The following is a 27,980-nucleotide window of genomic DNA, read 5'->3' as shown; positions in this document are numbered from 1 at the left end:
ACGCGCGTGTATAACTTCCCAGCGTCCTTTGCAAAGAGCAGTTCCTCCATTTTGAACCGCAGCCGAATGGTAAACTGAAAGTGAGTAATTTATCTGCAGCGTTTCCTTCTCTGTTGCCGTCCTTTAATCGTAAAAGTGATTTACCACTTATTATTTTGTATCATCTTGTAATATTCGCTGATTGTTTTACGAATAGCTAAGGAGCTAGAGCTGTCCATGTGCAAGATGTGTTGACGCGCGATTTTGATAGCAGCTTGGAGTGCAGGTAAGCTAAAATGCTTTTATTAGGAATGTCAGTTCTAAATTTTTTTTCTTTGCTATAAAGGCTGTGGAAATAAGGGTTTCTTTCTTCAATAAGCGTTTTCCAATGTAACTAAGCATGCTTGGCCTCGTTTGAGAAGTGTATTTTGAGGCCGCCATTATTGTTTATCTGGGGAGGGGAGGGGGGGGGGGGTGTAGGGTACGGTATGGTCTTCTGACAGAATTTGCCAAGGTTAAAATTTGAATCACAATAGTCAGGGCCATTCCATTTTATATCCACACTCCTATTATTTTGAGATAATTTTTCTGAACGGGCTTTGAAAGTCATTTTTGAGGAGCTAAGCCCTGTCAGCAATCTTTGATCTTTTGAATATTTCTGAAGGGGTTAGGGTAATGTTGGCTTTTTTCAATAGGGGTTTTGAAAAACAGGTTATTTTTGAAGGGGGGGAGACTATGTTGGAGAGACTATGTTGGAGCCGCCAGCAGGCGTGAATGGTAACCATGACAACCCTGGGAGTGGCAAGCACCAGGCACCGTCCCCAGCGGGGGTACTCCGGCTTGTAAATGACGGGGATGATGTGATTTTCTTTGTGTCATATTATTGCCCCTCCTGGCAATTTAGGGGTAATTTGTCAAGGGATTTTTTGGGGGGTTATTTTTTGGACCAGGGATTTTTTGGGGTACCGGTAATGTCAGAAGCCTAAGGGATTTTTTGGGGTCCTGAGTTTTGCCTCCATTCGATCATCCCCGGCATTTACAAGCCGGAGTACCCCCCCTGGGGCACCGTCACACTGAGAGAAAAAAACTCAGTGGAAGGCAAAACTTATACAATACTTACCAATACTTATACCTATGGGAAAAGGTGTGTGGGAAGGAAACTGCAAAAAGGCAGAACTTGCATGAAGCACAACGCAAGCAAAATGGATTGACCTCCACAGGAGAGCTGTAAATTTACTGAAGCCCCTAAATAAACCCTGAGACTGCCCGACTTCTGGGGAGCAACTGCTGGCAAGCAAATATTGTTTCGAGTTTAACCTTGCTTAATTTTCAGTTAGCCACATTTAAATACTATCCTCCAAAATTCTCATTTCAGCTGTTTCACTTGCCAAAGTATTAGATTGCAGTTTTCAGTGACATTCAAACTCTGAAATTCAATCCTTAACCCAGTGTTCCAGATAAGAGACGGGTCTCGGGTCAAAAACCCAATAGAGGCGGCGGCCTGACCCGTCAAATGGAATGGAAAAAATAATAATTATTTTACTTAGAGAAGTAACAATAAAAAGCAAAGAGGAAAGTTTCCAAAGAAAAAGATATTGGAAGGAAATCAAATTCAAAGCAAGAAAGAAATCACAAAAGTTCATCCACCGTAGTTCTGAAGGTAACTATACTTGTCCAGGGCTGTGCTTTTGATACATTTCGTTTTCATCTGCTTTCGAGCGACAAGAAAAGCAATAGCTTTACCGAAACGCTTGGCCACGTAACCTCCTTTTTCAGCTTTAACTTAGGGCCAAAAAATAAATTTATTTTCTCTCTTCGCTATCTTGTGTTGCTTTGCAGTTCAGAAGGCAAAATTGTTCGAAATACAATGTTTAAATCCATTTGTGAAGTCAAAACGTTCTCGAGTTTTCGATCCTGTCCTGCATTGGAGTCAAGTTTGTCGGTAGAAGTTAATGTTTAGCGGAGCAGTTTCCAGGCCCCCGGTCCGACCAAGCCTCGTTCTTGCCCGTGGGTCCTCGGGGCGCAAAAAATTTTTTTGGGATCACTTTCTTGGGGAGCTTGGAAACCAGGCTTTATTTGGTAGCCGAGCCTTCTCACAATGTAACCTTGTTTACAGACAACAGCGAAATTTTCACAGAATATCCCCTGAAACTTCTTACGTGTATTAGATGTTAGTTTAGAAATGTCAAGCGATTCCAAAAATTATTTGGGTTTTCTAGTTTACGAAATATCCGAACTTCGGTATACTATAAAATCGCTATGTTCTCGACACTTGGAAAAATTTTGGCTCAGCCCGGAAGTATTAATTGAAACAGAAAACCAGGCACGCAAACGAATGAATGGATGAATATCTCTATTTACTTTAAAAACCCAATAAGAATATTCGAAGTTTGTTTAGAAATGCCAAGCGATTTTTAAAATTATTTCGGTTTCGAAGTGGATGAATGTTTCGAATTTGTGCATATCATAAAATCGCTATGTTCATGACACTTACACCCGCTCATCTTTCGATGTGCTACACAAACAAGACGGATCGAAATCCGCCAATCACAGCCCACTAGCATGACCTTTTGAACTTGTGGGCTCATTTCCAGCCAGTGTTGATTTCATGCAAATGAGCCCACAAGTTCAGAAGGTCATACTAGTGGGCTGTGATTGGCGGATTTCGATCCGTCTTGTTTGAGTAGCACATCGAAATAAAGATGAGCGGGTGTATTGTTAGCAATTTTATGGTATGCACAAGCTCGAAAAATTCGTCCACTCAGAAACCAAAATAATTTTAAAAAACGCTTTGCATTTCTAAACAAACACCGAATATTCTTATTGGGTTATTAAAGTAAATAGAGATATTCATCCATTCATTCATTTGTGTGAGGTTTTCTGTTTCAATATTGATCACTTCCGGGCTGAGCCAAAATTTTTTTAAGTGTCGAGAACATAGCGATTTTATGGTATACCGAAGTTCAGATATTTCGTCAACTAGAAAACCAAAATCATTTTTTGAATCGCTTGACATTTCTTAACAAACATCTGATACTCTCAAAAAGTTTCAGTGGATATTCTATGAAAATTTTGCACATTGTGAGGGGAAGGCTCGGCTACCAAATCAAGCCTGGTTTCCAAGCTCCCCAAGAAAGTGATCCCAAAAAAAATTTTTGCCCTCGGGGCCGTTTCGCCTGGTACAATCGTCGCCGCTGGTTCGCTTGCTTTTGCGCCGTGTTCTTAGTCGTTTTGGTCCGCAAATTTTGCTCCCTCCCTCCCTCCTCTCTACTCTTCCTCTTCCCTGGGGTGGGGTCTTTTTTCCTTTTTCCACTGATATTTCAGTGTGACTCAGTGCAAAGGGCTCTCGCTATGGTGTCGGTTTCCATAGCAACCGTCCAAGCACCTACCCCTCTGTCGGGCCCATAACTTCACATGGGGTCCAGGTCTCGGGTGCATCGTCCCTTTGCATCCCACGCCATCCCTCGCTCCATGCTCGCTCCACGCTCGCCGCTCGCTCCACGCCTTAACCTCCTCGCTCCGTCGTAGCGTAGCGCAAACATTAACGTACAATTAAACTTGCGCCTGCATTACTACAGACAGCAGTTTCTTTTTATACTTCATATATTTTTACCGAAAAGTCTTCTAAGTTCTTGTGCCTTATGTATTATACACGAAAAGTCTCTTGTAAAAAAAGATTGTCTAGCAAAAAAATTAATTCTTATAAGGATAGAGAGTAAAAATACAGCGGTTTTCTATTTTAAACAATTAGTTCTAGGTTAAGAAAACATGGAAAATTTGTGGAAATTTTGTTATTCTCTATAGACTACTGAGTAAGAGAATTGAGACCAAAGTAAAATGCAACTTCATTTAGAGATTCAAAAACAGGGTCATATGTACCCAGAGTTGAGAAAACCAGTTTAAATAGAATTAAAAAAAAATGTCTGGGGAGCATACACCCAGAACCCGTAGGAAAGATGCAGTCGAGTTGTTTACCATTCTACCTCTGAGAAAACAAGTAAAAGCTTGAGAGCCCTGTGCAGTGTTCTCCCTAGGTATTTAAGGCCAGGCGGGCCGCCTTGCTTGATTCACAGTAAAATTGTTGCCGCCTGGCTTAAAATTGAAGATTAAATGCAACGTAACCTTAATTTGAAATCTGGAACTGGGAATTCCTAAAGGCTATCCATAAGCAAATAAGACTGGTGTTTTTTACTGAGTTTTCTCACCATTAATACGATTATAAAAGTAATTTATCCTCGCATTAATTTGTTCAGAGCTGTGATGCATTCGTTTTTTTGGATAGCAGCTGTTTTTATCAAATTGTCGCAGGAACACAACGCCACTTTAAGGTGTTGTACGCGGGAGACTAAACGAAAATTGCCAGTGTTCCTGGAAAGAATGGTGAGCTCAGTCAACTTGGGTTGCTCAGAACAGAAAAAAAACTTTTAAAAGCTGGCGAAGAGTAAATAGGTTCATTTCTTACTCTGGAAAAGAGACAAAAAGCGATAATAATGTGGGGAAACAAGTTCCACAAATCAGGTTTTGACATTTGAAAATCACAGTCAGATTACCCCCTGGCCTTCCCAAAATCCTAGGGAGAACACTGCTGTGATAGGTCAATTATTTTATCATTTAAGTAGATAATTACGATTAATCAGGAAATTTAATGGCTGTCAATCATCTTAGCGGACCTCTCACAGGAAACAGGAGTTTACGTAAACCAGGTCAAAAGGTCTTTCTGTCAGTTGTAATTGGTAGATTTTGATCCATTGTGTGGTTCCAGAAAATATCCATACTCCACCCACAGAAGGGATTGGAAATTCCGGGGGGGGGGGGGGGTCACAAAGACCCACAACAGTTACTTTAAAGCAATGTATGAAGCTAAATTGGAATTTCCAGAGGTGTAGGGGGGAGTCATAGGGCAAATCCCTTCCGTGGGGAAGGGGGTATGGATATTTTCTGGAACCACACATTTTGTTTGCTTTTGTTTTTAATGGTTTGTTGACTGTTGCTTTTATTTTGATGGATAGATGGCAACGAAAACACAATCGCTGGTTGGAGAAAATTTAATTTCAGAGATTGAATATCAGTGAAAACTGCTAGGAGTCCAGTAGCTCAACCCATAAATCCACTAGCCCCTGGCTAGTGGACACTATTTTCTTTGCACACTGCAATCTCGGAGGGGGGTGGGGGGGGGGGGTACTACCTATAACAGCCTATATGGGGAGGCTCTGCCCGAAAGGGGTACTTTTTTCAGGCTTCAGGTATATGATAGGGTAGGGATTTTACAAGTTTAGGTATACGAAAGGGTATGGAAATCAGTCATTTAGGTTTTTCAAAGGGCCTTTATTTAAAATATTTCGAACAGATGCGATTTATGGCTGTATTACCGTATTTTAATTTATTAGGCGCTACCTGAAAATGACAAGAAAACATCATGTTCTAAGTCTATACCATGTCCTTTAGGTATATGAAAGGGTACCTTTTTTCATTTAAAAGTATACAAAAGAGGTACAATTTCTGTCAAAATGGTATATAAAAGGGTAAGGGGTAAGAACTCGGGCGGAGCCTCCCCTTATAAAACTTTTTGGGGTACCCCCTCCTCTCATATATAATAACTTTGAACTGTGAAACATCGCTTTTTGATGAAAATGAAATTCCAAGGCTGTTCTAGAGTTTCTTTGTAGTGCTATTTAATTATATGGAATTCCTCAAATATGCGCGGCATCGGGACTGGGCACTTAATCGGGGGCGGCGCTTATCGGGGGTGGTGCTTATTTGAGTAAATACAGTAGGCATTGTCTGCGTTGTAAACAAAAGGCACCTGTTTATCCTTTAACTGCCGGCCACAGAAGCCAAATTAAATAATGCTCTTTTTATCAAAATGATAGCAAAGCAGAGTGAATATTTGGATTGGTGTTTACACCACATTTTAATTCAGAAGTGCAAATTTGTATGCAATCAGAGTTTAGTCAACTGGATTTAATATTTTTGGCGTAAGATCAATGTGAGCGCTTTATTTAATAAATATTTCAAAACATCAGCTCAGAGCAACAATGTTTACAGTCTTATATTTCTTTTCAGAAACAGCAGGATGTTCAGTGAATGCAGGCATGAGTGAATGAAAACCTATTTAATTAGAAAATGGTAAGAGTTTCAATTTTATTTCAATAATAATAATAATAATAATAATAATAATAATAATAATAACAATTAATAATAATAATAATAATTTATATAGCGCTATTTAGCTAATCTTTTATAGCGCTTTACAGTCAAAATTCCATCTTGACTAAAAAATATGTCTATTTTATCTGTGTTACCAAAATTAATTTCTTCACACTCATTAATACAGGGCCATTCCATTTTATATCCACACCCCCTGTTGACGAAGTAAGTCAAGATTTACCCCCTAAGAAAAAAGTGCCATCATGATGTCCCCCTCAGAAAAAAGCAATTTTTTTGTATCCCCATCAGAAAAAGAGACCACTTTTTTGCTCATTTTTTGCTGACCCCCTCAGAAATAATCAAAGGTGCCAAAAATATTTTAGACTTCTTAAGAAAAATTTGTCAATGGGGTGTGTGAATTTTAATTGGAATGGCCCACAGTACCAGTACAATTAGGTTTTTATTACAGCCAACAATGATTTGTTCACGTGGGCTAGGATCGAGGGACACATCAATTACAGGTTGCTGAACAGACAAGTCTAAAATCCCTTAGCTTGTGATCATTACTTGAACTTTGCTAGAAATTTTTTTCTTGTTGGGATCTTGGCAAGAATATAATTCACAGCAAGATTCTTGGCAGGTTCCATGGCATGGAATTTTGTCCAGGCAGGATCCCGGTGGAAAGTCATGGCTGCCATGTTGCCGGGATCCTGACTTACTGGGATTTTTTCCCAGTGGGGTATCGCCAACCTGCCGGGAACTAGATGGAATCTAGTAAGACCAGGTCCTGGTTCATAGCAGGATTCCCACCAGGATCCCAGTCCCTTTTTTACATGGTACAACGGAATTATGAACATCCCAAGGGTGTTACCGGTAATGGTTACAGTACTGCCTGAAATCTTATGCACATTGGCACACGTGTAAGGGCAGAATGCGTATATTGCATGTGCCGCGGGAGGAGCAAGACGAAACTGCTGCGACATGGTTATGTGGGGACGTGGAGACGCGCAAACCATCAGACTAAGTTTTCTGCATTGAATGTATAAAATACAATTTCCGCTCTTATGTTTTCAATAGCTTCATAAATGGGAAGCATAAAACCAAGGCATTGAACATTGAAATATTTAACATAATGTCAATAGATAGAGACAAAAACATTTTTCAAAGGGGAAAGCGCGAATGGAAGGTCCAAGGTTGTTCACTTTCCTAATTGTTAACCATGAGAAATCTACATGTAGTTACAGAATATTATGAAAAGTGACAAGCAGCACTATTTGATTACATAAAACTGCCACGTGAATGAACGAGCGTTGCCCGTAACTTAGATTTTCCATAATCATCTCATATCTGATTTTTTTTAAATAACACTGCGGATAATTTTCCTTCCAAGGGTTTGATCTTTTTTATCTTTGCTTTGAGATCTTTTCTGTCATCGTGCCGAAACTAAGTTGAAAATAATTGGATTTGCAAAATACGAGATTGAATCGAGATGGTTTTTCAATTATTATATTTTGGGCGATCCAGCGTTCTTTTTTGTTCGTTAAGGTTTACGATCAAATTTCTTGCCCAGGGCTGCAAATAATTTTGGTCGGCCAATGTCCGATGACCGACTGTTATTTGCAGTCCTGCTTGTCGGTGTCGGTGTCTAACAGATGCTGAGGAACAATAAAGCTAACAAAGGCAATTAAAAGCATGACGCGGCTTTGAAGATCGCGTGATTCCCTCGGTTTCGTCTTGGTTTCGTCTCGTGCTGCATTCGTTCGTCCCGAGGTGGACGCACGGCCAAACCATGTGCACTACCCGCATGTCCACCTCGTGAAACCCGTGGCTGATGACTGCATATGATTTCAGGCAGTACTGTATATGGGTCTTAGTTTATGCTGTTTGAACTTCATCTCTGTTTATTTGCACCGGTGCAACCTGTTGCTACCAATTCATGCTCATTCAAAGTGAAAGCCCCTTCCTAAAGGTAACTAGTGATCAGTCCCTGTACAGTCTGCTTTACATGATCACCCTGCTTATTTACCGGTACTGGGGGTTTTAGACAGTGTATCTCTGAAGATAGTGTGGTGTACTGCAGACACACTGACAGGGTGTTGTTTACCCAGGGCTCGCCAAGTTAATCACAGTAGCCACATGACAAGGGGCTATGGGTGGGGGTGGGGGCTCATAATGCCACCTCCCTTTACATTTTACCACAATTTGAGAAGGGGATAAATACTCAGTGGTGCATTAAAAACTTTCAGAAGCTATTCCTTCATCCCTGACATTGCCATGACAACCGCATTTTGACACGCAGTTCACAGGGATTTAGCTAAGAAAACACTTAGCTGGCTTTCCTGACCTTGGCAGCCTTAAAAATTGGCCTTAGTCTTTGTTTTCTGTGGAATTTCAGCCAGATTAAGTTCTCTATCAGCTGGTGAAATTAGCCGGCAGCTGGCCCTTAGTGACATCCCTGAGTTAACCCAAATGGATATAGTACATGTACATGAATTGACCAACAACTTGTTACAACCAAAAAATGTTTGTGTAGAAGAGATCTTCATACATGACTATGACGTAAGGGAAATAAGAATCATGATCAGTTAGGACAACAATTTGTGTGGCTAGCCAAAAACAAGTCAGTACTGTACAGGCCCGCAAATGATCCCGGGACAGCAAATGATCCCCAAATTGAACCATAAATGATCCCTTGACCGGAAACAGTCGCCCGACCGTAAACGATGGATTTGCGTGGACTAAAGAATTTGGACAGGGGATTTAACATTTATTTGAACCAGTTTTTTTCCTTTATAATACAACAATAACAAAAACAATTAACGCCAGAGAATGTACCGTATTTGAACGATTTTAATCCAAAACTGATATATCGATATAGCTGCTACATATGTACTGATTACTGACCTAAAACCCGACATAAAGTTTAACAATCCAACCAACAGAAATAAGAACTCTCTCTAAAAAAAATATTTATTGCAGCGAAATGCTTTTAGCTGATAGCCATTAATTCACATGCATCACGCAGCGTTTAAAGCGACAATGTCTAGACGAAAAGTCACTGAAAAGTCTAGAAGAAAGTTGAGTTTTGTTGCTTATTGCAATCACCTCCGCCTCTTGTTCTTGAGCTACTCTCTTTCGAAATCTGTGGTTTATTTTTTCCTTCGAATGTCTTTATCAGGTCACTGAAAAAAATTCTGACACAGGATTGTGGCTACGGTTTCGCATAACTTTCAGTGCAGGGGCGGAGATGATTGACAGTAAGAAATTTGCACGTGCAAAAGTGACAGCGCTACGTGTGCGGTATGCAAATAAATCTACCAAGAGACGCTGTGTTACTGTAATTACTTAATATTTGCAAGAGCAAATTGTGAAGGAAAATGTGTTTACAAATAATGGTTTATAAACTACAAATGTGTCATAACCTCCAAAATTCGCACGTAGAAATTTTGTGCGCTTCCAAGGAAAAGGAAGCTCCTGTTTACCTTGGCAGCATTGTACAGGAAAAAAATTCAAAGTGGTTAATTAGACAGCAGAGACATCTTCGAAGATTCATGTATATTTTTAAGGCCCCGTTTACACCGGTGCGGACAAATTAGTTTTGCACGGACAATTTTTGTTCCTGGACCGCCTGTTTACATGGATCCGTGCAAATTCTGTTACAGATTGCAGTGGTGTTTACACGGATCCGTGCAAATTTTAGACCAGTCGCGGCATTTAAATGGCTTTTTTACGGCTCTGTTGTGATTGTTTATCGCTAATGCACGCGGCAAATCAAACATGGCGGCAGACAAAAACTTTGGCTTTGGCTTTCTGGCCCGTGGCTTTTTCCTCGGCTGGTTGTTTCGTAAGCTGTACATGCTCACCAAGAAAATCAAACGTGTTAGTTGCCTCTATCGATGAAGAATTGAAGATCGAAAACATTTAGCCATTTGCAGCAACGCGTACTGCAAAAGCCCAGCTAATCTTAATCCAGCCAAAATAGCGATGCATGCTGCTGCCGCTCGTCTCCCCATATCTGCAATCTGTTTTTTTGTTTTTTATGTCTTAAATTTAACAAAATGGAACAAAATGTTTCATTTTCGATAAGCAACATGGCAAAACATAACTAAATTCCAGGCCTTTACCACGCTATCTGAGCAAAAAGTTGCACGGTTCGGCTGTTTACACGAGTCCGTACGAAATATGGAACCGTGCCGTTCAAAAAGCAGACCTGCTTTTTTCAGGTCCCAAACTTGCACACTTATTAGCCGTTCAAAAATTCGTCCAGTTCCGCCGGTCCTGTGTAAACACAAGGTGGAACCGTGCAAGCTTTTGTCCGTGCAAAATTTATCCGTACCCGTGTAAACGGGGCCTAAAGATGCATTTTCTAAACGAAAAACTTAAATATTCACATGTTAATTTTATTTCGCACGGTATTTTTACCGCTTTCTATCGCTGCGTTTTTGCAACGGCGCTTGTCTTTTATAAATATCGCCATCCGTAGACTATTTGTAAAGTCCACGCCATTCCAAATATTTTGTTGTATCATTTTCACGAATCATTTCCAGTCCTGGGATCATTTGTGGTCCAATTTGGGATCATTTGCGGTCCCAGGATCATTTGCGGGCCGGGATCATTTGCGGGCCTGTACAGTACTGTACATGTAACCACAAATGAAATACCGCCGCTTGCATCTGCCGCCGAAACATGATCTAATTGGGTATCAAACTTGACATGATTGGTCATCAAACATTTGAAGTTTAGCAGAACGTAACGGCAACTTCCGCGCCGAAACTTCGACACATTCCGGTTTCGAAACAGTCAAAATGGCGGGAAGATTGGTTATCAAGACTTCCTTCAACAAATTATTTTATCCTGATCTTTGTTGATATATGCATTTGCCAGTTCACTTGAATCACTTCTGGTGTAAAGTTTCGCCTGTTCTAAGTGTGTGAGCATTTTGAGCGCAGAAGTTGCCGTTATGGTCTGCTAAACTTTAATGTTTGATGACGAATCTTGCCACGTTTGATACCCAATTACAGTGTAAATCATGTTTTGGTGGCCAGTGTTCACGCTTAGATGCAAGCGACAGTAATCATAAATACCCTCTAAAGCACACTGTAGTTCAAGCAAGTTTGTAGGGGATGTCTTTTAAATAATGATAGACAGCCCTGGGGCAGGGCTTACATGTACTTAATTTAAAGACAAATGCTAGCAGATTATCAGTTTACCAATTTTTGTACACTTGAATACTTTAATTTTTTTATTAGCACATGCCACAAACTAGTACCAGTATTTCCCAAGACCTGTTTGTCAATTTGTGCCAAAAGAAATTCACAATTTGTTCTGTCATTTATTGTTTTTATTTGCTTAAAATGAGTAAAGGAGGGTAAATAGGCTGAGGAGAGAGAAAGGCATGGTTTCATAAATTTCTTGCTCCAGAAATAATGGTTATTTGATGCAAGCTATTTACAAATGTAAGAGGAAGTGGAGATTGGGGGGGGGGGGGGTGAGAAGCTTGTAGACATAGGATATGAAACAAAAAAGAACAAACAGTCATAGAATGTTTCTATAGTTCTTTTATTTGTACTAATAATGTAACCAAGGTCTGCACCATCGGCATTTATGGTGTTATAATCAGTAAACCTGTAAGGCTTGCATTCACACTAACAATAAATTATTGCAAGTGACATGGCGGACAACCAATAAAATGTCTTTTTTTGTTTTTTTTCTTCAGGAACAAAGAGCTCAATCATCTTACAAGCTGTTTACTCTTAATGTGCAGATCACAGATATGCAGTCAGTTAAGTACTGGACAAACTTTATTCAGTTCAAATTTTTAATCCAGGGTATTATAATTCCACCAATGAAGTCTCTTTGCCACTGTTTATTGATCTATGTCTGAACCAAATTGTCCTACATCAAAATTTGTCATAAAGTAAAAATACTGTTTAGAATTTTGACTGTCTGCATGCGCTGAATGGATCTTGGACTTTGTACAAGAGATGGGTGTAAGAGCTGGCCCACAAGGGAGCTGGCTCCACCCAACAAAATCTCTTCCTGAGTTTCATGATCTGTAAAGCAAAAACTGGTCCTTCATCAAAACTGCTCAAAATTAGAATATGTTTGGAATTTGGACTGTCTGCATGCGCTGAATGGATCTTGGACTTTGTACAAGAGATGGGTGTAAGAGTTGACCTGATAAGGGGTTAGCTCCACCCGTAAATCTCTTCCTGAGTTTCTTGATCTGTGAAGCAAAGACTGCTTCTACATCAAAATTGATCAAATTTGAAACTTGTTTAGAAATTTGGACTGTCTGCATGCGCTAAATGGATCTTGGACTTTGTACAAGAGATTGGTGTAAGAGCTGGCCCACAAGGGAGCTGGCTCCACCCAACAATATCTCTTCCTGAGTTTCTTGATCTGCAAAGTAAAGACTGGTCCTACATCAAAATGGAGTGAAGCCGAAAATTTTTAATTTATTTGGTATTTGAAATTTGAATGAACGATGGGTGTTTCCACTATATTATTTTAATTATGCAAATTTCCCCATCAATTTGTATTTAAAGAAAATACTGATTTAGAATCAAATTTGCCAAAAACGAAACTTGCAGTCTTTCAGGACCTGGTCTGACCAAATTGAAGATGTTCTCAAAATATTTATATATTTTTTGTCTTTTACAGGTGAAACCATTGCAGCTGTTCAACAGGACGATCTTCCACTATTGCCAGGAAACAGGTGAGCTCCCTTTCCAATTTTAAGAAGCCTGTGAGTGCAGGGAGATCTACCTTTGCTGTGGAAAACATTCAATACAGTACAAACCCGCGTATAAGAACCTAGGTTTTTTCAAGTTAGCCTAAACAGGTTCTTATATAAATGGTATTTAGTGTAAAATTAGGCTAACTAGGTTCTTAACTTTTGTTCAAGAAATAAAGTAGAATTTTTAAATGATCTGGTCTTTAATGTCCAATAACAGTATTCTTGGAGGCTTCGGTAAGCAAATTACTATACTTTAAATTTTTTTAATCTGATTCTGTTAAAATGTTCATCTGTTCATCTCAGTTAATAATTATATTCAAGGAGGACAAATTTTATGTAACTATGCTGTAACTATAATGTGTACAGACTGTGTTCTATATTTTTGAGAAGATTTTCTTTTTCTTTTTTTTTTTAAATAAGAACCTGTTTTAGAATTTTAGCCTAAAATGGTTCTTATGTGAAGGGTGCTTAAAAATGAAATTTTAGCCTAACAGGTTCTTAAATGTTAGGTTCTTAAACGCGGGTTTTTTTACTGTATTTTTTGGTTGTGTGAAATAAATATCCGGATATCCATCTGCATACGCAGGCCTACACACCCTTTAGCTCCCTGGGTCGTTCCCATATGAAGATAAGATAACTTTATTTATACACGGTTTTTCCATCAGTCAATTAAGTTACTGGACTATTTACCTATCTAACTAACTAACAACAAATTCAAGGGTGGGGATGCTTCTTGTCTGTCTTAGGGGTGTTAAATTAAGAATGTATGTCTGAGAAAACTAGGAAGAATTGAAAACATCTCAGAAGAAGGGGGTTGACCGATCCCCACCATATTGCATAGTGAAGCCCTACCCAACTTGCAACCATGGTAATGTTTTTTAGTTGATTGACTTTGTTGTTTTTTGAGAACAGACCACCCCCCCCCCCCCCAAAAAAAAAAAAAAAAAAAAAAAAAAACTGCCCAAGTGACATGACAAAAGTTGTGATTTCGCGTCAACTTAAGCAGCGTGTATTGCTAAATATATTCAACCAACAGATTTAGTTTCACATCAACATTACACTTGTGCTTTGATAGTTTAAGGTGGCTGGCAATGAATATAAAATTCCCATAAATATTTGGCATTCTGTTACAGCTACACCATCATGTTGAGGTTAAACTTTTAGTACAACCTTGTAAAGGGTTTACCAATGAACAAATTTAAGTCACCGTGACGTCAAAAATGGCTGCCATAGCAATGACCAAAGCGGCCAAAGATACCAATGTTCCTTATGTCGGTAAGATAAACATGAATAAAAAATAGAAATTCCACCGAGTAGTTTTTGAGTTATGAGCCTCAAAAGTCCAAAATGGGGTATCTTTGACCTCAAATGACGTTACCATGACAACGAATTTTGATGTCCCAATGACCTCAATTTGTTCGTTTGTAAAACTTGCACAAGTTTGTCTTAAAGTATTTCCCTAAAAAGTATTGGTATAGCTGCAATAGAACACCAAAGATGACCATGTCTAATTCTGACTAAACTATATCGAGCCACCTTAAATGCATACAGCGATACTAGAAAAAATGTACAGGAAAAATTGTAATGGATATAAAAGTATAGGATTTAATGGAGCCCAAGCCAATTGTAGAATTCAATGCAGTTTAGACATCTTACTGACAAACGGTTACGACAATTAGATCTTTACAAGAGTGTGCGTGCCATTACAATCATGGTCTGTCCTCTTAGAATTCCATACATCCTTTACAATCTACATGCATGCTGCTAAAGTTGACCTAAAATCACAACTTTTGTTATGCCACTTGGTCCAACCTTTTGATTTGGGGGTTTTGGGGATGGTATGTTCCCGAAAACACATTACAACTCCACCGCGCTTTAAATGTGTCTTTCTGAAATGGGCAATACCGCTGGAAATTGTAGTCTGAAGGCTCCATTTATTCCTTTGGGTATAAGTTTCGGTAGCTGCCGAAACTGTGTCGCACAACTTCGGTTTTATTCGTTTCTAAAAAGGTGAGATATTTTGGAAGTGACTTCAAAAGACTGGAACAATAGCGCAATTAACCTACCTTGAGCAAATGAAGTTGTGAACGTATCCTTTTGTTGTTGAGTTGTGATTGAACTTCCGATAACCACTACAGACATTTTGCAGATTTAAGTCTTTCGCGATGTATTTTTCGCTTTTATATTTATTAAAAAAATAAAGAGCTTGTTGAGAGCTTTAAAAAGAGATCTTGAACGAGCTATTTTGATCGTTGTAGGCGATTTAAGTTTTGTTTTCGCCGAGCGCGTAGCGGCGGGCTCCATTTACAGAGTTAATTATGCGTATCCAAATTCTGACACATGTTGATAATTGTTTATGCCCAGATAGCTCCAAAATCGCTTTTTATAGAGTTAAACTCTTCCTTCTGTTGTTGGTATTTTATTCGAAGCGTTTTTAGTGCAAATAAAAGAGATTTTAATTGAGGACAATTCTCTATAGTCTATCTAAGCTGAGTGATCACTTTGTTTTTTTTAAAGTTTAGCATTTTCGTCTATCCCGTGCCATCTATGAAGTATGTATCCCTCAGAATAAAAAACAAACAATGGATTTGATTTGATTTTTTATTTCTCCGCACAAAAATGCGCGTTTAAAACTTTGATTTATAGTGTTGTGAACACAGAAAACTCTTTAAGCGTTTAATTTTCCTAGCCTTCGGTGAGAATGTGTAATGTGAAACCGTGCTGCACGCGCGCCAAGTTTTAATATTTTTCGCCGACAATTGTCAAGCTTACTAAATATAATCTTCGCTTAACTATATTGTGTGTCACGCCAAACTTTTGATTTACGTTAAACAATTATTTAGTAATTGAAACGAAACACATTTATTCAGTCTCGATTCGACTGAGTCGCTTAAATAAACATGCTGTCTTGCATAATGTCACTCGTCTAAATGTTACTATAGTCATGCAAATACCACGGCCGATCGAATAAAATATCCCAAACAACAAAGGCAAGTGTACAGTGATTAAAAGGTCCTGTTTTATTTGTATGTGGTATTCCTTTTTACACAATTCCTTTCTTTGTTTGCATCGAAAATATTTTCATTCGGTATTATAAAAAAGAAAATATACTTTAGTACGCGAGCTTGCTTTGTTTATCTTTGCGCACGTCCACTCGCTCTAAAACTTCTGCAGTTTTTCAGTAAATGAATTACATTTCCACGCATTGAAAGTGATAGAAAATAAAATCAGTCAAGCAGATTCCCAGGAGATATTTTTCAGTCTGTGAACAAAAGAAATGCTTCTCACCTACATCAAAGATGTTGCGCTCTTCACGATCTTCGGAAGCTTGCCGGCTTGTCGGCAAATACATCGGAATGAATAGGCAATGAGTTTAAACAATAGCTTGAATATATGAATGCTTAATAACCTCAAAATTTGAGGTACACATTTAAAGCGCTGTGAAGTTGTCATGAATACTGAAGCCGTCCCCTTCTTCTGACCTCTCAGCTGGTCGGAAGTCAGGGGCGCAGTGCAAGACAGGGCTAGTTGACGAGAGACAGTTACAGCCTTATGCGCCCCATGGCGCGAAGGGAACTAACTAACTTCTTCTGACCTCTGCCTGGTTTCCTCATATAGGGACTTTAGTGCAATGCGGACTCATTTTAGGCTGTTCACTGATGACAAAACTCCATTACCGTAAAAATTAATGATCTAATTTATGCCCTGGACATCTATTAAAGGAGAAGTTCACGTTTATACAAAGATATGTTATTCACCAAAATTTCAGCCTCCAACGTGCACTATTACCCTATAAAATCTTTCTTAAAACTCGACAACTGAACGCCGCCATCTTGGAGCTGGTAATGTATGCGTGATGTCAAAGAGCTCAACCTGAAGTTTGGCGGGAGAATTTAAATAGTCGAAACTCCTTGTTTTTTTTTCGTAGTGGCTTTTGTATGACAAAATGCCGTTTGTGCATTTCCATTTTGCTCAAACAGAGCTCAAAGAAATACAGAAAACAAGGAGTTTCAACTTTTAAAATTTCCCGCCAAACTTCAGGCTGAGCTCTTTGACGTCACGCATACATTACCAGCTCCAAGATGGCGGCGTTCAGTTGTCAAATTTTGGTAAAGAATTCTTAGGGTTATAGCACACGTTGGATGCTGAAATTTTGGTGAATAACATATCTTTGTATAAACTTTTTATTGGCGTAAAGAAAATAAATGGCCATTCTGGAGTGAACTTCTCCTTTAAATATTTGGGGTCCTAGGGGAGGCATTAAATAGATATGAGGCTTTTATTAGAGAGTCCTGAGCGTTTATTTCACTTCAACAGCAAGAACAACAACAGAACAATATTGAATAAGAATGCGTTGTTTGCTAGTGGAGTAAGACACAAAACGGTTTGTGAGTAGGAGACTAATCTACTGGTAATCTGCGCTAATGTAAAGCCTACAAATGTCGTTTCTAGTTCGATATTGACGTTATTTCGATATTTTTCAGATGAAACCATTGCAGATGTACAATGGGATGATCTTCCACTTTGCTAGTAAACAGGTGAGTTCTTTTTCCATTCCTTAGAAGTCTGCAAACACAGCCTGGCTGTTGTTACACTCTGTTGAAAACATGCATTTTGTCAACAACAAAGACGATCAACCAAAAAATTTTACCGTGGTTACTAGTTGGGTTAGGCCTGCACGCAACAAACAAATAATTGGACACCCACGTGATCGTGCGCCGATTACGCGACAAATAGGCGCGCGCAAAACGAATCAAAATCGAGAATTTTGTTATAGATACGAATATGGTGGTAATCAGCCGACCTCTGCCTGCTTTACTTACATGTAGTAGGCAGGGACTTTTGAGGATTTTTGACTCGGTATGTTCATGACAAAACTTCAATATTGGTACCAGTTTAGGTCTTGTTTGGGATTGCACGTGACCAAATGATGAAAAGTATACAAAGCATGAAAAGTGGTTTCTCTTAGCGATCAACATAGCTCTTACCACGCCCAAATTGCCCTGCTTATGGGTTTCCATTCCAATTTTCCATGGCACACCCGTTTTCCCTCTTATTTGGGAGTTTCCCCATGCACACATTTGAACTGCGCCTCTCATATTGGGTTTAGACACAGTTCTCAGGATCTGATATTCTTAAGGACGTTCGCGCGAAAATCTTCTATCATTGAGATTTTTTTTAAACTCTCACTACTGCTAGTTTATGAAGTATGAGTTACTCATGTCATAAATGTAAAAAAAAAATGGGGGTCGCCGTTTTCATTTCCGAGATACAATATCTAAAAGAAGCTTCAATTCTGCCCATTTTTTTCAAAATCGCTATAAGGTCTTACGTATGTTTTTCAACAAATTTCAAAAGGTGCAAATTACCCCCCATCAAAGTCGTTCCTTCGCCGATTTTTTTTCGCCCGTATCACGGACTTTCCCCCGCCCCCCACTAACTGCGCCTGGGTCTCCAAGGATGATCATACCCGAGAATTGATATTGTTTGTCAATCGTCTTCACATCAGACTGATGCCCTCTAAGCAAATATTTTTTTCCAGCACTCCGGCGACCATTGTCGAACTATTAATACAGCAGCTTGTCAACTGACTGCCTCCTGACCTGCAGCGGGCTTGTTTGGTTTGTAACTGACTGTAAGTTCTCGTCTATTTTAGATGACAATGTGGTCGACGCCATCTTAGCGGAAACTGGGCACAACTTCCGGAATTTCTAAACTCTCTCAAACTAAGAAGAAAGGAACTATCAGAGTTCATGGAATGACCAATGTAAGTTTAAATTGATACTTTCTAACATATATCATGAAGATAACATGTACTTTTCGCTCGCCGAAGAATGAATATAAAAAGTAAAAGACGGCCGATGTTTTTGAACTTTGCTACGTAAAAATTATAACGAAAATCTAATATACCGGCATCAAGCGAGTTCATTTTTCTGGGAGAAGCCAGTTTAGCTCTTTCAAGTCGTGCTTTTGGTTTAACGTATTATATTGATTTATTCGTCACCAATTTTTTCTTAGTAAAGAAGATGATCGGATTAAGTTCTGAAAAGAGTTTGTAAACAAAATTCATCCAAGCATGATATTTTTTTATATAAAAGTAAAAAAAAGAACATGTTATGCGCCAGAACAGAGGCTTGAACTGGTGGCTGCACGCCCCGAGAAAGCACGCGAAAGGCGCGCACCAAACCACTGCGCCAACCTGTTTTGGACACTTAAAATGATAAAATTTAACTACCACGTTTCTGCGCGGTCAGCTGAAAGTACATCAAAAGTACGTACAAAAATAAGTTTATTTTTATTGTGTTAAATTCGTCAAGAGAAAATTTTATTGAACTGTCTTACAAATCTAACCATAATAGCTAAGCTTACATCGCAAGTTTAGCTTAAACTTGCTAAAACTTACATCGCAACTTTAATTAGTGGTAAAGTTGACATTGAAGTCAAGAAACAATTTTGTAAGGTTATGATATGTTTTGTTTTCGTTTAGGTATCAACAGGAACAGCGAGAAGCTTTAAAGTTTGGGATGAATTTCGAAAGGATCATTAACGCGGTCATCAAAGTTCCTCTCATTGGCATTTTTCTGTGAACGGAAGAGGCAAGCTCGAGTAAGTTTTATTGTTAACATGTTTACTGTTGATTCGAATTTGAAATTTAAAATTTATGAGAGAAAACTTTCTTTAGCCAGATTCACATTTCATTGTCAGGTTAAGTCAATAAGCGATAAAAAATAAATTCGAGCGAAAGTCTAATTGTAACAATTTAAACATTTTCAGTACAAAAAGAGCGATTCTAACACAGGATTTTTTCTAACTGGACGTATTTTTGCCGTTGTGTTGCTATCTAGATTCGTCCCATTTTTTTTTTCTTGAAGATGATCGGATTTGGTATCCTAAAAAAAGTTTGAAAATAAAATTTATCCGTATGGCGAATTTATTTATTTTTTCGTAAAAGTAAAAAAGAACTTTTAATACGCCAGGACAGAGGCTTGAACTTGTGCTTGCAAGCCCCGAGTTTTACGCGGGACAGGCGCGCACCAAACCATTGCGCCATCCGGCTTTAGACATTTAAATTTGATGAAAATTCAGCTTAAGTCGCATACGGTCAGCCGTAAGTACATCGACAGTGCGTTCAAAAATTTGTTTTTCTTTACGTGTTTGAAATTTTATTTATTTCGGGACATTTTATTGAAATTTTTTACCAAACAGCTATAATAACTTGATTTATGAAGCCCAGCTTGGAAGCGTCTATTAGGTTTGGGAAAAAACAAAAATATAAATACATGTAGTAATTTAAATTGATACCCTTTTCACGTGTAAACACAACCTTCTTCAGTCTATAAATCCAATCGTGTTTTGTTGCGCTTTCCAAAGTTTATTGCGTCTCAGTAAAATTGAAATGAAATGATGTGTTTACGTCTGCTTGTTAATAGCCCAATTTGCATCTTATATTCTCACCTTCGAAATTAAACTTGCATATCAAATAATAAATGGCGTCTAGGAAAGTTGATATTCTATTCAAGAAACAATTTGGTAAGGTAATGATATGTTTTGTTTCGTTTAGGTATCAACAGGAACAGCGAGCAGCTTAAAAGTTTTCGAGAGGATTACAAACGCCGTCATCAAAGTTTCTTTCACGAGCATTTTTCTGTGAACGTATGGACCAAGTAAGTATTATTTATTTAAACATTTTCAGTGCAAAAATACATCGACAAACTTGAACGAAGCTTTTCCACCTTCGGTTTAGAATCAAACAGGATTTTTATGTGTGCCGTTGTTTAGGTGAGGGTTATTAGGTTGTACCGTTTTTGAGTAAAAATTTTCTAAGTCTTTTTGAGTTCTTATCCTTGTGGTAAAAGTTTGTACATACGCATGCGCGTCTGGTATGATATTTTTTGTCAAATGTTTCTTACGTCTTTTCGTTCTATTTCTCTTTCAGATGCCTTGCAAACGACCAGAACTAGTGATTGAGAGACGACCAAAATAAAATATCAGCCTTGGAAAAAAATGAAAAAAGTGGGGGTACAATCCCAAGCCTCCCCGCCAGCCACCACTAACTACCATTTCTTTTATACTTATAGCGAGAGTTTGGCGTTCTCATCCTTGTGGTACAACTTTGTACACACGCATGCGCATTTCGTACCATTTTTTAAGTAAAATTTTTCTAAGTCTTTTTGAGTTCTCATCCTTGTGGTATGACTTTCTACACACGCATGCGCGTCTTGTATCATATCTTGAGTCAAGTTTTTTTCTAAGTCTTTTGGCGGGAAACGCTTGTATGTGCAAAGCTCAAACATTATATATCTCTTTTTCAGATGCCTTGAAAATGACCAGTTTGAAAAACGGCCATAGCAAAATATCAACCTTGGAAGTAAGATAAAAAGTGTAGGTACAATACACCACCTCCCCACCAACCACCACTAACTAGCATTTCTTATATACTTATAGCGAGAGTTTGGCGTACTCATCCTTGTGGTACAGTGTACTCTAATGCGCATGCGTCGTGGACGAGTATTTCGTTGTTGTATGAAGTGAGGTGTACTGTACGTCGTAACTGTAAGTAGCTTTACTTCCAGTCATGACGTACAGTACATCTCACTTCTTACAAATACGACGTACTTGTACAGGACGCATGCAAATTAGAGTTCACTGTACCGCAAAGATGCTAACTGCAAAGTCTTGCTGAAAGTATATTAGAAATGCTACTTACTGATGGCTGGCTGGCTGGTTTCTCCCTCCACTTTATTTTTCTTCCAAGATTGATATCTCGCTTTTCTGTGACTCGCCATTTCAAAGGCACCTGCAAAAGAGTCTAGGAAAGATAATGATGTTAAAACAACTCAATTTGTACAAAAACAAAGCAATTTATTCTGTAATATTACATTACTACAGACAAATCAATAAAACAATGTCACATTAATACAACAGTTTCAGTGTAAATGTCTTTTGCGAACAATAAACAACACTGTAATCAATATCAGAGTCGAACAATGCAAAATTCGTACGCCTTCCTCTTAAAACCGCTTCACTCTGAAGATGACTTGATTGAAATGAATCCCTTTGTTTACAAACCTTGCGTTGTTTTACTCTGATGTCGACTACCTTGTTGTGTACCACAGTATTATTAAAACTATCCGGTGAAACGTCTCTCTGCCTTTTGGCGTAACAACACTCGGTTGCTTTTGGCCACAGCTGTAGAAAATAGAAAATAAAATATAAATATACTGATTGTCAAATCTGTACGCCCAAAGCCAAGAAAATATTATTCAACATAATATTGAAAACAAGAAACTCATTTGCATTTACTTTCAACACACATTTTCACGCGTATGGTGTGTTGAACGTAAATGCAAATGAAATTTTCTTTTCAATATGATATAAATACATTACAAACTAAATAACATCATCACAAGGAAAGATAAAAAACTTACAAACTTCGCTGCTTTCCAAAAACTCTTAATAATAAAAGGCATTGGGCGATGTACCGCAAAATAAACCGTACAATAACAACACTGTCTGGAACTTGAAGAATATAATTTGAATGCTTTGAATTTCGCGGGTTTCCCGTATAGTAAACATGTACGTTTAGTGTGAAATTGTGTCGTTTTCTCTACACGATACACAAACCAAAGTACTATACAGAGAAACGTTAAGCTTTTCTTTGCTCGATGTAGAAAAGCAAGAAAAAGAAAAATGATTGCAAAATGAAAATTTTACCCTAAGCAAGGAAAAAAATTACATTGACCCTCAAATAATTCTGTCGTCTTTCAACCTAGCTAAAATTTTCAAAGTCAATTTTCAATATTGTCAAAAAACACTGGCTAAAACCTGACTTTTAAAGAACTGTGCAAATTTAGAGTGAAATTTAACGCCATCCAAAAAGATCAAAGAAGCCTAGTTTCCCAAGCCATTACTTGGGCTGGTCACGCAACTCTTCAGTCCTCTGAGGGATCGTTGCGTGACGAGTGGACTCTTCACGCAACTCTTCCTCAGAGGGATCGTTGCGTGACGAGGCCAAACAAAGGCTGCGAAGGAGACTAAAAGCTACGAATTAACCAGTTCCGCTGAAAGCTTTATAGTGCATTGGCCGTTCGTAATCCTTTTCGATTTTTGATGTTCCAAATAAAAAATGACTATATCACGGGCTAATAGAACGCTCACTTAATTTTTGCTTAGAAGTAAGACTATCTAACCTGTCACTTGTGGAAATGAGAGCATAATGGATCCGTGGTGTATGGTAAACGATCAGTCTGCGTGGAGATGGTAAACAGTTCACCAATCACTGCACTTCTTGAACGTAATGGCGTCGAGCCTTAAAACACAAAAGTCACAGAATTGATTAACATCCAGCTACTAACAGTAAATATTACATGCCAAAATTTGACGATAATCGGTATTTTCACACAAGGTCCAAAAGCAAAGATAAAAGAGTGTTACTGGGGATTTTTTCAGTATAATAACCATTCATGTCCTCAGAGGCGCTAATCCTATGGGTCCACCCATGCAAGATAAACCCCTTATTTTCTCTTGTTCACCTATGATAACGAGCACCTCCCATAAGCGGCGCTTAGATATGACCTCTGCAAATACAACACTACGACTTTAAGGGGGCAGTGTCACGAGAAGGCTTCTTCGTTTTGTGTAAACTATGCTAGAACGATTAACAAAATAACCTTAAAAAATAAAAGAAAGGCATGAATTTGTTCCGCCAAGATGTCAATAAACCCTAATGTGATTTTCTTACAAGTAGGACTGGCAACTTGAAAACGTTGGCCCGCCTTTTTTATATTTTAAGGCACTTTCTTCCTACCCATCCATAGCCAGCCAGACCACTTAGATTTTCAAGAAGCACTTAATTTCCGCGACACTGCCCCTTTAAATCCTGGTTTTCATTAGCGACACAAGCGCAAGCGCAAGCATATTAAGTAATTTGTGCCAAGTGAAAAAGACCGTCGACATGTTTACAAGGCTAAAATGCTCAGATGCGGGGAATCTGGCACGAGTGCTTTAAGACTCGGCCAGACGACATAAATTTCCTTGCGCTTATGCGATGTTTCGTTTTCACACAGCATAACGTGAACGCGAGCACAAGAAAAGGAAAAAATTCTTATCCTTGTGCTTGCGCGTGTGCTTATGTTTGCGTCGAGGCCGTTTTTGATGTGAAATAAGAGCTAGTAAATGTTTGCGCTTGTGCTTGAGTCGCTAGTGAAAACCAGGCTTAACCTTCCATACGCCCCAAGGGTGTCCGCTTATGGGATGCTCCACTGAGCGACATCTGACCAGCCTCGATTTGCTCTTAAATCAGACTGGCTGGTAAAACAAAAGAAGAGAAAAAGAAACAAAAAGGCGGGAATCGTAAAGGAATGGGCGTAACCCGAGAATAAGGCCAGAGGAAACGGTAAGTCCAGCTCCCCACCCCCCCCCCCACCCCCCACCCCCCACCCCCAAACAAGTGACATGCATGCGCCCTTGTAAGACAAATGGTAAGCAAGTAGGTGCGCCGCACTTGAAAGTGCATGCTGATGGCTGCCAAAGATCTAGAATAGTCAGAAATGTCAAAGTGTTTCGGAAAGAAACGTGGAGTAACATTTTTCAGTTGCATCTTTCCCACTGTCGCAAAATGTGTTGAGCCACAAATGAAATATTTACGGCAAAATTTTCTTGTGGTGCAAGCAAACAGCAAACGCGAGCTTGCCTTTCATTTTGTTACCTTTTTATCGAATTATACAAATAATAGCTCGTAAAAATAGGTTAAAAAAACTCCAGATTCACGAGAACACAAAACTATTTATTTTCGCGTACAAACGCTAAACGGCGGACGGCAGACGTTAAATTTTTGCCGTCCGCGGGAAAAACAAATAATAATAATCGCTCTATAATCAATCCTGAACACGTTATCACACCTATTTTGAATTGAAATGAATGTAAATTAAATGGATGCAAAGAACGATACTTCATTATAATTTTTGTTTAAACTACTATGTTTGTATTGCGTAGCGAAGTGGAGATCATTACCGCTCTACAATCGAGGTATATTAAGGTTCGAACCCAGAGTGGAACTTTCCTTTTTCTTTTTTTCCTTTCTGGGTACGCCTATTAGCTGTACGTAACCCTTCCGAAAGTTTTAAGCCGAGGAAGGATAATTTATTATTATCAAAACAAATAATGTAAAAGAAATTGTCCCTGACTACTAAACGATTTCTTGGCCTGACCGTTTGTACATGTATAAATCAGCGCCGGCAAAAAAAACCTTTGTTGGGCGAAAACGTAACGGCAGCTAAAGATTTTAGAGAAAGCACGATCACTAAAATATCTGTTGTAAAGAATTATTGCCGGAAACTCGACATCAATCGTATACGTGTAGTTCTGAAGAAATAATAAACTTCTTCTTTTTTAAAAAAAAAAAAAAAAAAAAAAAAAAAAAACTCGTGGCCACTAAACCTAAGACAATCATATTTGGTACAGATAACATTTTTGTTAAAAAATATTAATTTTGAACATTGGGCATTGCGTTGCACAAAGATTTCAATTTCTTTCTTCAGTGCATCCCTATCAGTGGGGGAGGGGGGTGTGTTCGGGGCCTGCAGCCCCCCACCCCTCCCCAGTGTCGGGAAACAATATTGGAAATTAACCGAGCTTTGTGAAAATAAATACTTTCGTAAATTACAACAATCATGTCGATATTTTTTCGCAAATCCTGCGTGACACCTCAGCTTGATTCAGTCACAATTATATTAAAGTGAGTGGGAAATTGGCAAGAGCAACCAGAAGATAGACTTTTGAATAGCTCGAGCGTTTGCAATGAAGCCAATGCTTTAAGGTATCGTTATTTTTTTTATACATTTTTAAACTTTAAAATGGCGTTTTTAGGGCTTCCTTAGGATTGAAAATTCATACAAAATTAATGGAGCAAGAAAAGAAATCTCTGAGACACTGTTTTCTGGACCAATATATGTAGATCAAATTCCACATAAAAGTTAAGGCTCTTGCGTAAATGTGTTCTCAAATAAACCTAATGTTGTGCAACAGCATAATTGCAAACAAAATGCTGACGTTGCTTATTATGGTCTATATGATCAAATCAAAATTACAATCTTTATTCAATAAGCTTTCAGAAAATATATAATTTACTGGGGTTACCATTGATGGTTTGCACACAATTTCACTTGGAACGAAAACACCAATTTTCCTTCCGTGATACCTTAAACGCAAATGTCAAGCTCTGAGAGCTCGCTCAAGACTCTAAGTGAAATGTAATATTAAACTCATTTATCCCTGCAAGAGTGTTTCACATGCTTTTGTATCTTTTAAAGGGGAAAAACAAATATGTAAATTGGCCACCCCACCCCCCCCCCCAAAAAAAAAAAACTTTTCCTGAACTAAAAAAATTAATGTTGAATAAGATAATTTATTTTAGAAGGAAAAAATACAGTGCAACGCCATAAAATTAATTAAAGTCCTAACGTTTTCTTTAAGCAAGCAAGCAAGGTTTGTACACAAACCACCCCATTCTAGTGTAATTTTTAGGGAGGGCCACAGGTTTGTTAGCTTTGCTATTTAGTGTTACCCTCATTTTAAATAAAGTCTTTATTATTATTATTATTATTACAACTATTGTTTTGTTGTCCATTTTATGTACCTCTTTATTTGGCTTTCAATGCATTATGCATGTCACTTTTTTTGGGCAATAAGGTCTCCGAACCCCCTTCCCTCAGGTCTGTAGGTGCCCATACAAGGATTGTGTGCCTCTGAGGATACCCTACCCACTCCACCCCAAGGAAGCTTTTTGGAAATTCTGAAGGAGAGGAGGATTTTCAAAAGAAATCTAGGAAGCTAAACTGAAATTTATCAGAGGGGCGAAGAAGTTCAAACCAAAAAAGTCTGGATTATGTACAGAATATTTGCCTGGTAACACATGCATTATTGTGGTTTATAGTTTTACGTGAACTCTGAAATTCAATCCACAACTATCTTAGCTGACCCTCTTGGGAGACAGAAGCACACTTCAACTGGGTCAAAATGTCACGTCCGTCAGTTTTGATCGGTAGATTTCAATCCATGTTGTTTGTTTCTGTTTTTCATGGTTTGTTGGCTGTCGCCATAATGATTAACGGCAGTAAAAAGGCAATCGTTTGTTGGATTTTGAATTTCATAGTTCGCACATCACTGAAAACTGCAATAACAACATTAACCCAAAATGAAAACTCACCTTCTTCCTTAAGAGACAGGAAATTATTAAATAATGGTGTTCAGTGTTCGGTTCTTTTCTGCTGATTCAGCCATTGTCCCTGATGAGAAAAAACAGATTGGAATTGGCCACATTAGAAAATAATATTACAGCCACAACATAAGAAGCAAGTTTGCAAAATTTGTTGAAGACGACATAAATTTAAATAATAATAACAATGTTACGTATTTTGGATTAGAGGCATGTTCCTTAGTTCATCATAACTTATAACACACAATTATCCCACCTCCCGTACCTTTTACTCCCGCTTTCCGCCCCTTTCTATGGTGGTACCCATCCCTTTGTCTCTCATCTCCTTTTCTCCTGGTTCCTGCTACCTTAGGAATCCCACTTCCCACCCTGTCTTCTCCTACCTACCGCAGGGCTGCAAATAATTTTTTTCACTTGAAAGGACATATGGCCTCCCAAGACACCATCTTGGTCGGACAAAACAAAATTATGGTCAGACATCACCAAAACAAAAGGGTCATTGTTATTCATTGTTGCTGTAAAATGATTTATGATCAAAAAAAAATTTTTCCGGACATCATGTCCGACCACACTTGGGATATCGTCGGACATGAGCATATTTTGGTCGGCCAATGTCCAATGACAGACTGTTATTTGCAGCCCTAAAATGTTGCAAAATTTTACTCATTTTCTCCTGGTTCCTGCTATTTTAGGAGTCCCACTTCCCGCCTTCTCTTCTCCTGCCTCCTGCCCCTTTACTCCCAAAATCCCGCCCCCTGTCCCCCTCTTCTATTCAGACTGAAACCCTAATTGATCAATAAAAGGAGGAGGAGGATTTTCAAAAGCCACCTTTTCAAAAGAAATCCAGGAAGCTAAACTGAAATTTTTCAGAGCGCTGAAAAGTTCAAACCCAAAAAACCT

The 27,980-nt window shown here is 38.6% G+C and overlaps 1 protein-coding gene and 2 long non-coding RNA genes across 8 annotated transcripts in view; 1 reads left to right on the top strand and 2 right to left on the bottom strand.

Annotated features, from left to right (window-relative positions):
- LOC144639311 (inactive pancreatic lipase-related protein 1-like) overlaps positions 1–27,980 on the bottom strand; it is a 210,974-nt gene that overhangs the window by 35,727 nt on the left and 147,267 nt on the right. The window lies entirely within an intron of this gene.
- LOC144639347 (uncharacterized) overlaps positions 1–27,980 on the bottom strand; it is a 127,223-nt gene that overhangs the window by 92,761 nt on the left and 6,482 nt on the right. Inside the window, exons 4-6 of one of the 3 annotated variants that reach the window (XR_013568118.1) lie at positions 27,078–27,150; positions 23,056–23,177; positions 21,707–22,054 (exon numbers count right to left, since the gene is read on the bottom strand). The exons of 1 other annotated variant lie outside the window; for it this stretch is intronic. This is a non-coding gene — a long non-coding RNA (uncharacterized LOC144639347). Of the gene's footprint in view, positions 1–21,706; positions 22,055–23,055; positions 23,178–27,071; positions 27,151–27,980 lie in introns of those variants that run through there. One more of the 3 variants, XR_013568117.1, reaches the window with a different exon arrangement.
- On the top strand, positions 47–21,787 carry LOC144639350 (uncharacterized). 4 transcript variants are annotated; one of them, XR_013568122.1, is made up of 10 exons: positions 47–80; positions 197–265; positions 6,043–6,105; positions 11,843–11,909; positions 12,790–12,844; positions 17,350–17,403; positions 18,522–18,632; positions 19,353–19,471; positions 20,427–20,529; positions 20,802–21,787. It is a non-coding gene; the product is annotated as an uncharacterized LOC144639350 (long non-coding RNA). The 4 variants fall into 4 exon arrangements; XR_013568124.1 differs by having other exon boundaries at positions 11,843–11,913; XR_013568123.1 differs by having other exon boundaries at positions 66–84.

Source organism: Oculina patagonica, chromosome 14 (genome assembly GCF_052425735.1).
Source record: "Oculina patagonica isolate OP01 chromosome 14, crgOcupat, whole genome shotgun sequence".
Classification (NCBI taxonomy): Eukaryota; Metazoa; Cnidaria; class Anthozoa; order Scleractinia; family Oculinidae; genus Oculina; species Oculina patagonica.
Note: the sequence above shows the minus strand (reverse complement) of the source record. Positions and strands in the feature narration are given on the sequence as shown.